Source organism: Dendrobates tinctorius, unplaced genomic scaffold, assembly GCF_039654945.1.
Source record: "Dendrobates tinctorius isolate UK_male_01 unplaced genomic scaffold, ASM3965494v1 ptg000035l, whole genome shotgun sequence".
NCBI classification, from domain to species: domain Eukaryota; kingdom Metazoa; phylum Chordata; class Amphibia; order Anura; family Dendrobatidae; genus Dendrobates; species Dendrobates tinctorius.
Window position 1 is genome coordinate 68,449,697 of NW_027361703.1, and position 13,088 is coordinate 68,462,784.

The 13,088-nt window shown below is 43.5% G+C and overlaps 1 protein-coding gene across 3 annotated transcripts in view; it reads left to right on the forward strand.

Annotated features, from left to right (window-relative positions):
- The window catches only part of SRPK2 (SRSF protein kinase 2), a 226,512-nt gene that overhangs the window by 79,444 nt on the left and 133,980 nt on the right, over nt 1-13,088 (forward strand). The gene's annotated exons all lie outside the window — the stretch shown is intronic.

Sequence of the window (13,088 nt, forward strand, 5' to 3'; positions counted from 1 at the left end):
TCTTCACCTATGAAAGAAGGTTCACACGGAGCACGTGTGACAGACGTGACAGAGTCTGAAGATGCTGTGGAGAGTGACCTGCTGCCTGCAACATCCTTCAGCATGACTGATTTGGCAGTGGGTCAGTAATGGTGTGGGGTGGCATTTCTTTGGAGGGCTGCACGGTGTTGGGCTGTGAGCACAACCCCCATCTGTGGACGTCGGGCACTCAGACCACACTCACGGAGTCGGTTTTGCCATTGTTTTTATGGTTTTGTTTTGTGGTAAAAATTGGAAGAATGATTGTCCAAGTTGGTGTGTTTATGGAGATGCCAAACTTGCATCATTTTTTTCATATTTAAAGGGAGTTTATTTAATCATTGGATATTGGAATAATAATTTCCATAATTGGATGTGATTAATAAAATGTTCCTGTGCTGAGATCTTGTAAATGTGCCCCTGCTGTTTACTGTGTAATGGCTGTCTGACCGTACAGGGACATGGTCTGATCATAACACAGCTCCTGGGCAGGGGGGAGAAAAATGCACAGACATTACAGCAGGGGATCACAGCTGATTACCATATTTTACGGATTTAAGACGCATCGGACCACAAGACGCACCCTAAATTTTGGGGAGCAAAATGGGAGTTTTTTTTAAATAAAATGGTGGTTCTATAGTGCGCTTTTACAGTAGCTTACCTGGCGGGATTGAGCGGGGTCCTAGGAGTCAGGGTCTCTGCTGCAGGAAGCTGGTGGAGGCAGGAGTGGGGTGATGCTGTGGGCCCCGGGCTGGGACGGGGGTGTGTTCGGTGTTGCGAGGCTACAGCAGACTCTGGGCTTTTACAAATTGTCGGCGGAGTACCCACACTTCCCATCATTTTCACTGCAGTGGACTTCGAGAAAATGGCCGCCAGAGGCAGAGCATGCTCAGATTGAGAAAAAAGTGCATTTTGTAAAAGCCTGGGGCACATCACAGCTGTGCACCACTAAACACCCCCTCCGCCCAGCCCAGGGCACACAGCATTGCACCAGCTTTCTGCAGCAGCGACCCTGCCTCCTGGGACCCCTCTCCACTGCAGCCTCCCTCCCCAACGGTAAACTACGTTCGGATTATTTATTCCTCCAAATTTGGAAGAAAAAGTGTGACTTATAATCTTAAAAATACGGTATTTCTTAGTTTCAATACATTTTTATTTAGAAACTTATTAAACCAAGTCCAAGTTATGAACTCCCATGCAAGGGAGAGTAAACTAACAATTTAACATACATTCAATAAACTTCAAATAATATAAGGGAAGACCGGACATAGACAGGGGTAGTGAAAGGCACAAAGGATTTAATTATACGATATCCAATAATCTATAATGGTATCATTAATAACCAATCCAGGGTGTTTAAAACAGTTATGCAACCCACTATTGTAGGATCATATACGAATCCTGTCCCAGGCCCGTGACCAGTTCTCAATTGGCTATGGGAGAACCTCCGTGCCTGATCCAGTCAAGTATCTGAGTGAAGCTCCATCCTGGGATGCCAAATTCTGAAGAAAGAATCCCACGTGTCAGTTCTAGTTGCTTCTATTCTTTCATCTATATATATAAAACTGAATGTGTGTGTGTATCACCAACCAATCACGAAGCATCTTTCATTTCACCAGAGCTGTTTAAAAGAAGCTGAGCTGTGATTGGTTGCTATGAGCAACAGTTTTCTCACTTCACGACAACACCTCAGCAGACACTGATGGGTGGGAGAAATCTAGCATCCCTTGAAACATAAGTTCCAAGCCATTGTCTGCCCCCCCCCCCCCAGAAAGCAGCAGTGAGTACATGACAGAAATGAATTCCACCCCCCACCCCGCGTGCCCATATCCACATCACACATCCTCCATCCCATAGACACATCTTCCCTCTTAAAGGGATCGTTGGTATGGAAGTCAGTGCAAATCCATCCAGCGCTTTTGGTTTTGACCTCAGGCCTCTCTTAAAGGGATCCTCGGTATGGAAGTTAGGAGCGTTCCACTCAGCTCTGTTGTTCTGACCCTAGGGTCTCTTAAAGGGATCATTGGTAGGGAAGTTAGGGCAATTCCACTAAGCACTCTGGTTCTGACCCCAGGCCTCTCTTAAAGGGATCCCCGGTATGGAATTGAGGGCAAATCCACTCTGCGCTTTGGTACTGACCCCAGGCCTCTCTTAAAGGGATTTCCGGTATGGAAGTTAGGGCTAATCCCTCAGTTCTCTGATTCTGACCCCAGGTCTCTCTTAAAGGGATCATTGGTATGGAAGTCAGGGCAAATCCATCTAGCACTTTGGTTCTGACACCAGGCCTCTCTTCAAGGGATCCCCGGTATGGAAGTTAGGGCAATTCCACTCAGCGCTCTGGTTCTGACTCCAGGCCTCTCTTCAAGGGATCCCCGATAAGAAAGTGAGGGCAAATCCACTCTGCGCTTTGGTACTGACCCCAGGCCTCTCTTAAAGGGATCTCCGGTATGGAAGTTAGGGCAAATCCCTCAGCGCTCTGATTCTCACTCCAGGCTTCTATTAAAAGGGATCATTGGTATGGAAGTCAGGGCAAATCCACTCAGCGCTCTGGTTCTGACGCCGGGCCCTCTTAAAGGGATCCCTGGTATGGAAGTTAGGGCCATTTCACTCAGCGCTCTGGTTCTGACCCCAGGCTGACGGGATGATGTGGGATATTGGGATAGTAGTCCGGTGGCTCTGGCTGACGGGATATGGGATATCAGGGGATGTAGTCCGGTGGCTCTGGTTGACTTCATGATGTGGGATATTAGGGGTAGTAGTCCGGCGGCTGTGACGAGATGATGTGGAATATTAGGGGTAGTAGTCTGGTGGCTCTGGCTGACGGGATGATGTGGGATATTAGGGGTAGTAGTCCGGTGGCTCTGGCTGATGGGACGATGTGGGATATTAGGGGTTAGTAGTCCAGTGGCTCTGGCTGACGGGATTGTGTGGCATATTATAGTGAATGTGGCTATGCGGAGGGGGCGGGGCTATATATATATATATATATATATATATATATATATATATATATATATATATATATACATACATACATACAGTGGGGAAAAAAAGTATTTAGTCAGTCAGCAATAGTGCAAGTTCCACCACTTAAAAAGATGAGAGGCGTCTGTAATTTACATCATAGGTAGACCTCAACTATGGGAGACAAACTGAGAAAAAAAAATCCAGAAAATCACATTGTCTGTTTTTTTTTCATTTTATTTGCATATTATGGTGGAAAATAAGTATTTGGTCAGAAACAAGCAATCAAGATTTCTGGCTCTCACAGACCTGTAACTTCTTCTTTAAGAGTCTCCTCTTTCCTCCACTCATTACCTGTAGTAATGGCACCTGTTTAAACTTGTTATCAGTATAAAAAGACACCTGTGCACACCCTCAAACAGTCTGACTCCAAACTCCACTATGGTGAAGACCAAAGAGCTGTCAAAGGACACCAGAAACAAAATTGTAGCCCTGCACCAGGCTGGGAAGACTGAATCTGCTATAGCCAACCAGCTTGGAGTGAAGAAATCAACTGTGGGAGCAATAATTAGAAAATGGAAGACATACAAGACCACTGATAATCTCCCTCGATCTGGTGCTCCACGCAAAATCCCACCCCGTGGGGTCAGAATGATCACAAGAACGGTGAGCAAAAATCCCAGAACCACGCGGGGGACCTAGTGAATGAACTGCAGAGAGCTGGGACCAATGTAACAAGGCCTACCATAAGTAACACACTACACCACCATGGACTCAGATCCTGCAGTGCCAGACGTGTCCCACTGCTTAAGCCTGTACATGTCCGGGCCCGTCTGAAGTTTGCTAGAGAGCATTTGGATGATCCAGAGGAGTTTTGGGAGAATGTCCTATGGTCTGATGAAACCAAACTGGAACTGTTTGGTAGAAACACAACTTGTCGTGTTTGGAGGAAAAAGAATACTGAGTTGCATCCATCAAACACCATACCTACTGTAAAGCATGGTGGTGGAAACATCATGCTTTGGGGCTGTTTCTCTGCAAAGGGGCCAGGACGACTGATCCGGGTACATGAAAGAATGAATGGGGCCATGTATCGTGAGATTTTGAGTGCAAACCTCCTTCCATCAGCAAGGGCATTGAAGATGAAACGTGGCTGGGTCTTTCAACATGACAATGATCCAAAGCACACCGCCAGGGCAACGAAGGAGTGGCTTCGTAAGAAGCATTTCAAGGTCCTGGAGTGGCCTAGCCAGTCTCCAGATCTCAACCCTATAGAAAACCTTTGGAGGGAGTTGAAAGTCCGTGTTGCCAAGCGAAAAGCCAAAAACATCACTGCTCTAGAGGAGATCTGCATGGAGGAATGGGCCAACATACCAACAAAAGTGTGTGGCAACCTTGTGAAGACTTACAGAAAACGTTTGACCTCTGTCATTGCCAACAAAGGATATATCACAAAGTATTGAGATGAAATTTTGTTTCTGACCAAATACTTATTTTCCACCATAATATGCAAATAAAATGAAAAAAAAAACAGACAATGTGATTTTCTGGATTTTTTTTTTCTCAGTTTGTCTCCCATAGTTGAGGTCTACCTATGATGTAAATTACAGACGCCTCTCATCTTTTTAAGTGGTGGAACTTGCGCTATTGCTGACTGACTAAATACTTTTTTTCCCCACTGTGTGTATATATATATATATATATATATATATATATATATATATATATATATATATATATATATATATATATATATATATATATATATAATATTATATTCATTATAATTTGTTATAACTAACCGTAGTTAGTTGCTATGCCCGGGCACCGCCGGACTCTTCAGCTAGTAGAACATATTGTCTTTCATCTTCTCTTTCACCATAGATATTGACAGTTAGGGCAACTTCCACTTTGCCGCAATGTGGATTTTAGTGGCCATACATAATTAGTTTACTAGCTTCTGAAAGCGTTTTGGAAGCCGGTAAGGCCTGGTTCCCAGTAAAAGGGTAGAAGGTTCCAGAGCAACCGGTCCACCATACGTATACCTGTGCTATCAGACGCTTCACCTTCTCCCAAAGCCCAGAAACCACCGTACAAGACCACCAAATATGTTTTGTGTCACCAGATATTCCACAGCCCCTAAAACAGTCTCCCGAGACATTAGGAAAAATGCCATGAATTTTTTCCGGTACGTAATAGACTCTGTGCAATAGTTTTAAGGAGGTCTCCACAGGGGAAGTCTGTTGACTACCTTTAGATAGTGTGTCACAGCTACGATACCATTCATCAGTTGACTGTTCAAAACCCCAGATCCTTCTCCCATTGTAACATATACTTCAATTTTTTTTATCATATCTTGTGGATAATTTAAAGCATAGTAGATCAATGAGATCGTTCCCCTGCCCAAAGGGTCATTTAGACATTTATTTTCAAAACTCATTGCCCTGAGAGTAATACGGCTCGGGAGAATCTGCTCTGCAAAGTGGAAGATCTGGTTCAATCACATTACCTCCCTAACTGGAGGTTCAAATTTTTGAACAAATTCCTGTCTGTCAAGTAAGATATTAAATGGGGAACACAAATGTTTAAGTATATGAATACCTGTCAGCTTCCACCAAGAAAAAATTTGTGACTCAAGGCCTGGCGGGAACATGGGGTTTTGTAATATAGCTGTCGGGGGAGAAGGGCTTGACTGTAAGTTATATTTAAACTGGACTATCCTCCAAAGAAGCAACGAGTGGACAGTAAAAGGAGTCACATTCATTAACCCCCGTGGAAGTCGGTCTGTGGTCCACATTAGGCCTGATAAAGAGAATGGTTTAGAGAAATGATTCCAGAATAACCCATCTCGGACTGTTGGGATATGAACACATACTTATTAATTGAGCAATTTGTGCCGACTTGTAATAAAGTGTATAATTGGGGAGGGATTAATCCCCCCTTCTTTTCTGTGACGAAACATAAGTTTTTCCGCAATTCTGGGTTGTTTTCCTAGCCAAAGAAACTTTAAAAATACGGTATTTCTTTGGGGTAATATATTTAAAAACAGGGTAGGCAGTGAAATGTTTTTCCGCACAGAAAGCAGCTGCGATCTTAGGCTGCGTGCACACGCTGCGGATTCACCTGCGGATTTTTCTGCGCAGATTTGCAGGTAAAGTGACCTGCGGATTTGCCAGCGGTTTTCCGCAGCAGTTTGACACCTGTTCCATTGTCCAGGTGTCAATCCGCAGAAAGAATTGACATGCTGTGAATTTAAAACCGCAGCAAATCCACGTGGAAAAATCTGCAGCATGTGCACTGCGGATTTGAAATCCCATTGGCTAACATTGTACTCTATAATGTCTTTGGAACTGCTGCGGATCCGCAGGGCCAAATCCGCTGAGGATCCGCAGCAGAATCCGCAGTGTGTGCTCATACCCTTATGCTGTAATGTATGTATACTCTTTTGCTTCCTCCCCTGCCCAGGAGCTGTGCCCTTATTCCGGCACAGCCATTACACAGAGGCACATTTATACAATTATCCCAGCACAGGAACACTTTTTTTTTTTAAACACATCCAATTGTGGAAGTTATTTTTATTCCAAGATCTATTTATTAAAATCAACCTTGTTCATGGGACAACCCCTTTCAGGGTATGAAAAAAATTCTGAATTTTGTAAAAGAAGAAATAAATAACTCTAAATATAATTCTTGTGTTTCAATATTTTTTCTCTTCATGGTATTTATCATAGGGCTAATTTTTACATTTTGATCAGACTTTATAAACTAATGCGGCAATCACAAATATGCTTTTCATTTATTTAGTTTTGAAATAATGGAAGTCACAGGACTGATGGATGGGTTAATGATATATAAATTATGAAAAATGTTCAAAACATCTCAATTTATTCAGTTTTGAGTATCAGTGCCATGCTCATAAATACAGGCACTTACACACATTAGCATGCTATCAATGAGGTTATTAATGGTTGTCTGAGGAATCTCCTGCCATGCTGAATGCACGCGGGCACGCAAATCATAAAGATCTGCTGCTGGCATCTCCTTTTGCAATTGCCAATTAGTAGTGTTACAGATGTTCTCGAGGGGAGACTAGTCTGACAGCTTACATTCGCACTAGCAACATGCTTTCTGGCATTGTGTTGAAAAATGGCTCCTGGAACACTTAAATGGCCGTACCATTGGTTTGATGACCAAATCAGTGTAAAGGTTTTAACGGACTAGTACTCGTACCCATTTTATGCTATGGGGCTGTGCACATGTCCATCTTTTATCGCAAGACGTAGTGACTCAAGGAAAAAAAAATCAAAGCATGCATGATTTGCATCCAAGAATCGGATGGCAGTAGCCTATTAATGACTTTCACAAACTGACATAATGGAGATGGTGGAGAAACTTTTTTTTCTCCACCTTTGAAAAAATCTGATCAAACTCTGATCAGAGTCTGATTAGCATAATTGAGTTGTTTTTCTCAGATGGAAAGAAAACAGTCATATGTTCACTAAGGGTACTGTCACATTTAGCGATGCACCAGCGATCCCGACAACGATACGACCCGGTCAGGATCGCTGGTGCATCGCTAAATGGTCGCTAGTGAGCTGCCAAACAGGCAGATCTCACCAGCTATGCAGCGTCGGTCGTTACTTACCTGTCAGACGCGGCGATGAAGACGCCCGCGTCCACGCGTCGCTCGTCGGCGCCAGCAGGAAGTCCAGCAGGAAGCGGCCGACGAGAGACGGCCGAGGACGTTCTCGCGCGATCAGCGATAGCCAGCGGGGGAGGCGGTCGGAGGTGAGTATCACACATAGCGATATCGCTAGCAGTATTGCTGCTGCGTCACAAAATCGGTGACGCTTCAGTGATATCGCTAGCGATCTCGCTTAGTGTGACGGGGCCTTAAGGGAGGAATCATACAGATGTAAAACTCTGATGAAGATCGTAGCACAGTGCTCAGAGTGGCCATCCGCTCTCCCGACCCAAGTGTGACAACATGTATTTCTATGATGCCGTCACACTCGGGTCGGAAGAGCCGATGGCCAGTCCGAGCATTGTGTTGTGATCCTCGTCTGAGTTATACAGCTATCTGGCGTTTCCCAAACACTGAGCTGTTAGCCCTGCAGCGTCTCCATTCTCCCATTGAGCACATCTGGGACAACATTGATCGGCAATTGGAAACGTAGCTGCCAGCAATGGATCTTGATGATGATTTGTGTGCCCAAGTGTATTTATCATGGTAGAATTGTCCTCAGACAACCATGAATGTCCTCCATTGATGGCATGCTAAGCAGGGCTGTGGAGTCGGAGTCAGTGCTCATTTTGGTGGAGTCGGTATAAAATGGACCGACTCCAATTCCTAAAATATTTAATAAATTGGGTACAGTAGTTCAATGCAGAATGTGCAGAATATCTTTTCATAGGAATTTGGGAAAGTTATGAAATGTCCTATAAATGGCTGTTCTATTCCTGGTCTAAGGCTACATTCACACAAGAACAGTTTCTTGCTATTGTAACGGACAATCCTTCTAACATGATAAGTACAATTAAATTGATGAATGAGAGTAATGAACAACATCTAGAAGAAAATTTAGGATTCAGTATGTTTGAGATGGAAGGCCACAGTGTTGTTCATGTAACTGAGGAACAAACAGATATTACAATAGAGGAACAGCAAAATTATACTTTAGAAATAGATGATCTTGTTGAAGGTGCTTCAAAACACTTTCATAATCATCACATGTTGCAGCTGGCAATAAGAGATAAGGCCCTGTTACACGTATTAATGTTCCAGCGATCCCACCAACGATCCGACGTGGATGGGATTGCTGGGACATCATTAGCTGATCGCTGGTGAGCTGTCACATACACAGCCCCTCCAGCGATCAGGACCAGCGAGCAAGCTGGTTTCCAATGTAAACAGCGGGTATCTAAGAGCCGCGCAGCTCTTAGTTACCCGCTGTTTAACTTGGAAACCAGCGTCGCTGATCGCTGGTCTCTCGCTGCCACATGCAGCGATGCGCGCTGGCCAGCGGGAGACCAACGATCAAAAAACGGCCCAGGACGTTAGAGCGCAATCAGAGATACCCGGCAGGGGGACCAGTCGCTGATCCATGTCACACACAGCGATGTTGCTGGCGAGATCGCTGTGGCGTCACAAAATCAGCGATCTCGCTGGCGAGATCGCTGTGTGAGACGGGGCCTATAGTCTGCAAGAGGGACATGCTGGAAATCTGATTGGAAAAGTGAGGAAATTGGTTAGTGCCGTCAGGACCCCTAAAATTGATTCCGTCTTGAAGAGACGTGCTGGGAATGGGGCAATTGTCGATCAAGCCACTCGGTGGGGCAGCACTTATTTAATGATTGAGCGATTGCTTGAACTAAAACCGTTTCTTATAGATATGACGAACTCTCAGGTAAAGGTACTGTCACACTTAGCGATGTACCAGCGATCCCGACCAGCGACATGACGCGGTCAGGATCGCTGGTACATCGCTAAGTGGTCGCTAGTGAGCTGCCACACAGGCAGATCTCACCAGTGACATCACAGGGGTCGCTACTTACCTGTCAGACGAGGCGATCCTGACGTCCTCCCGCCCGCATCCACGTGTCGCTCATCGTCACAGCAGGAAGCTGACGACGAAAAATGGCACATGACGTTCTCGCGCGATCAGCGATAACCAGCGGGGGAGCGGTCAGAGGTAACTATCAGACATAACGATATCGCTAGCAATATCGCTATAACGAAAACCAGTGACGTTATAGCGATATTGGTAGCGATATCGCGTAGTGTGACAGGCGCTTTACCCTAAATGAAGGTCCATGGACACAGGTGGCTGAATTGAAGGAACTTCTTGATCACCCATTTACAGTGACTAAAAAATTACAAGCTGAGGATTTAACTCCTGGCATTTTCATAAGGGAGTGGAAGAACTTGCTATTTTGCCTTTCCCAAAGAGGAGGTTTAATCGCAAATGGCATTTCTGCTTCAATAAAACGGAGAGAGACACAGCTATTGGAAAATAACATTTTTCTGGCAGCTCTTTATGTGGACCCAAGTCATCGTATCCTGCTTGATGATCAACAGCTTACTAAAGGAAAACAAGCTCTGACTGAGGTAGCAGTTAGGATGAGTGGCCTACAGGAGCACTGCCAGGCGCAAGAGGACTTGGGTCCTGACAGTGCCACTGCTGCCATATCTTCATCCTCATCAGAGGAGGCGTTTGACTTTGGCAAGTATTTGGATGACATGGAGCAGGTAAAGCGTTGCCGCAAGGAAAAAGATTTCACTCCGTCTCCTATAGCAAGCAGATTGACCATATTTCAGCAAAATGTTTCACTTGGTCTCAAAGAAATAGAAAAATTCAACCGTTCATCAAAACTGACTGTGCATGAGGAAATTCCTTTATACCCGGAAATTGTTAGGGTACGTGCACACGCTGCGGATTCCGCTGCGTTTCCGCAGCGGTTTTGGCCGCTGCGGACCCGCAGCAGCTTTAGCTGCGGTGTACAGTACCATTCAAATGAATGGGAAAAAAAAAACGCTGTGCCGACGCTGCGGAAAAATCCACGCGGATTTGCTGTGGTTTTGAATCCGCAGAAAGAATTGCATGTCAATTCTTTCTGCGGAAACCGCTGCGGGTTCCTATCTCCACCATTGTGGAGATAGTGAATCCGCAGGACCAAACCGCAGGCAAAACCGCAGATAATCTAATTATCTGCGGTTTTTGCAAAATCCGTGCGGATTCCGCAGCGTGTGCACACACCCTTAGAGATGTTGCCCATGTGGTTACAGCTTTGCCTCCAACCCAAGTTACTGTAGCGAGGTTGTTCTCTGGCATTAAAATTATTAGGTCAGATTTGAGGTCATCTATGGAGGATCTGATGGAGGCAATTCTATTTCTTAGAACAAATTCATAGACTTCACAAATGTTATTTAGTATGTTTTTGTTGAAAACTGTTTTTTGCCACTTACATAGTTTATTACATAGTGTTATATACAGTACATACAATATATATATGTAATCAATATTACATAGTGTATTACATATTTACAATTTATTACAGTTTTTTGTGTTCTAAAGTTGTATTCCAATAAATATATATATTATTTGCTATCTAAGTATCTTGATTATTGTATCATAAAAATGCTTAAATGTCTGATGTTCACATTGTACTATAATAAATTTTTCACTTAAATATAAGCAATATATGTTGGAGTCGGAGTCCTGGAGTTGGAGTCGGTGTAAGGGAAATTGAGGAGTCGGAGTCGCAGGTTTAGCTTACCGACTCCACAGCCCTGATGCTAAGACCAGGGTCTTACGAGTTATTCTCAGTTTTCATTTGTGTGCTGTCCGCATGCAATTTGTTTCTTTACTCTGTATCTATTACTGTTTTACAGGACCATTTACAATTTCCCATCTTACAGAATTGCAATGTATCTGTAAAAATTAGTTGACTTACTGATTGTCTGTATGGCATCTATGTTTTTTTTTTTTTGTTTGTTTGTTTGTTTTTTCTCTTACCCATCCGATTTTGAAGTCAAATCTCAGTATACTGCGATTTTTATTTTTTTTACTCGCACTGAATACAACTGAGAAATACACAGATCTGTGCAATCCCTATTTTTTTTTTTTTTTGTTTTGTTTTGTTTTTCGGATTGCACGGGTCTGATTTATACATTTTTTTTTTTTTTTTTTTTTTTTTTTATATCATTTGCAAATTATAACCTGTCTATCGGTTCCGTAATTTCCATAATTTTGTGACTTTTCCTTCACAGTGTTGCAATTTCAGTTTGAGGCGTGTATAAAGAGGAAACCACATCAGTGATCTATGCCTAAACACATGGACGTGAAACGAGGGGAGTACATTACCTCTTGGGCTGGTTTTCATATTGCATTCGGGGGATGCGTTTAACACATCCGTTACATAGCGGCATTAACACTATGTAACGGATGCGTTAACGCACCCATAGACTGCTATAGACTAGCGCATCGCCAACGCATGTCCTAGTCGGCATACTTTAGCGATGTGCCGTCATTCTGTGACGGACCCTCAGATGCGGTCTGCAGCGTTCGAGGGTCCGTCGATCACCTTAGGGAGTAGCTTTAACGCAGACCGTCAACGCTATGCATTGAACGGACTGCATTAACGCTATGTGAACTTAGCCTTATGCTTATTCCTGCTTCAAAGCAGTTCTGCCCTTCTGAAAGCCATCTTTTTTTTTTTTCTGTGGGGTTTTTTTTTGTAATGTTGTATATAATCAGTATATTATGTGTCATGATATATTTACCTGTTGAAGAGGCAAAGCTTTTTTCTGTAAAAGTATTTTGTACCCTCCTTAAATGTTCCCTTTCATTCTTTAGAGCATTGTTCGGCATATAAACAAGATCTTTTTATAATTAGATATTTAATCTGTACTCTTTTAGCATGAGTGTTCTGTAGGTTGCCTTTCAAGAAGCTCAGGCATGTAGGTGTGTATGTAGGTAGCAGGTCTATGATTCACCACTAAGTCATCACAGCAGTGCGCTGTTCCTGCTTTCTTAACCAATACACGCAAGCTCCAGCAAATGTCTCTGATGTTGGCAGGTTTATGCTGTTTAAGAAAATGAGCAATGACTTGCTAAGACAAATATGGGATTTGTATGCTTAGAAAAATGATCTACTGCAGAGGTCGACAACCTTTTAGGGGTGTAATGAGATGGCACAGCTTAGGGGCCATTAAAACCGGATCAAGAATTGCATCCCAAAAATGCATGTGATACTGTTGCTATATATATTTTTTTACGTGATTGCAGTTTTCGTATCACATTTGTGTATACTGCAAGTGACATCTTATCAATAAAATATGCCATCACTTGCAGATTAATGTGGATCTAACAAGAAGGTTGGGCACAGTGGAGTAGTGCAAATACATTGCCTCGATGGCCATGCTGCGTGGTAAAAAACGGGCAGTAATAGGGCGCACCATGACTTCTTTATACCAGGGCTGTGGAGTTTGAGTCCATTGTGGTGGAGTCTGTATAAAATGGACAGACTCAGACTCCTAAAACATATAATAAATTGGGTACAGTAGTTCAATGCAGGATGTGCTGTAAATGGTTTCATAAGAATTT